The sequence below is a fragment of the Cryptotermes secundus genome, unplaced genomic scaffold, assembly GCF_002891405.2.
Source record: "Cryptotermes secundus unplaced genomic scaffold, Csec_1.0 scaffold345, whole genome shotgun sequence".
Classification (NCBI taxonomy): domain Eukaryota; kingdom Metazoa; phylum Arthropoda; class Insecta; order Blattodea; family Kalotermitidae; genus Cryptotermes; species Cryptotermes secundus.
The window spans coordinates 688090-688766 of record NW_019723306.1 but is presented as its reverse complement, the minus strand read 5'-3'; the positions used below and the strand labels follow the sequence as shown (position 1 = coordinate 688766).

General features: G+C 34.4%; 1 protein-coding gene across 1 annotated transcript in view; it reads left to right on the top strand.

Moving 5' to 3' along the window:
- LOC111861750 (E3 ubiquitin-protein ligase MIB1) overlaps positions 1–677 on the top strand; it is a 748009-nt gene that overhangs the window by 197666 nt on the left and 549666 nt on the right. The window lies entirely within an intron of this gene.

Below are 677 nucleotides of genomic sequence, written 5' to 3'. Positions count from 1 at the left end.
AGGTCAATTGAAAAACTCTGATGACCTCATCAAGAATCGAACCCGCTACCTTCCGACTTGTAACATAGTGCATCAACGAACTACGCCACCATATAATGTATTATACTATTATAATAATATAAACTAAAAGAAACTTCTACAACAGACGAGACACGAAAAATTAATAAATATAATTATAAATTAACATTTGAAACAGTTTATTTGAAAAAGCCCGACACTGATGTTTGTTTAGCAGACGCGTTTCTTGGTTGCGGTGTTTGTGTTAATTGGCAATTCGGATAATCGGCGTTCTGCTGTATTTCGAGTGGAGCATAAATATTTCATTTGTTATTTGGTTTTGATTGTCCAGGCTTCATTGATCGTAATTTCCATTTATTGCAGTTAAAACCTACTGCTGCAAAGATAATATTATTAATATTCTAAACGGTCTCACTTTATTCCCCCTTATATTCCGTTTGAAATTGTAACCCATGGTCAAGTAACTGCACATGTAGCAAATTTTATATATGTAGAGGGTCGTACTGAAAGTCATGAGCAACAGTTTTTGTAAAGTAACATGCTTTATTATTGACAAACCAAATACACCACCTCAATCTACAGACCTTTCTTTATTTTTCCACATAATCGCCACTTCTTTGTACACATTTCTCCCAGCGTTCTGGGAGTTTGAAAATTCC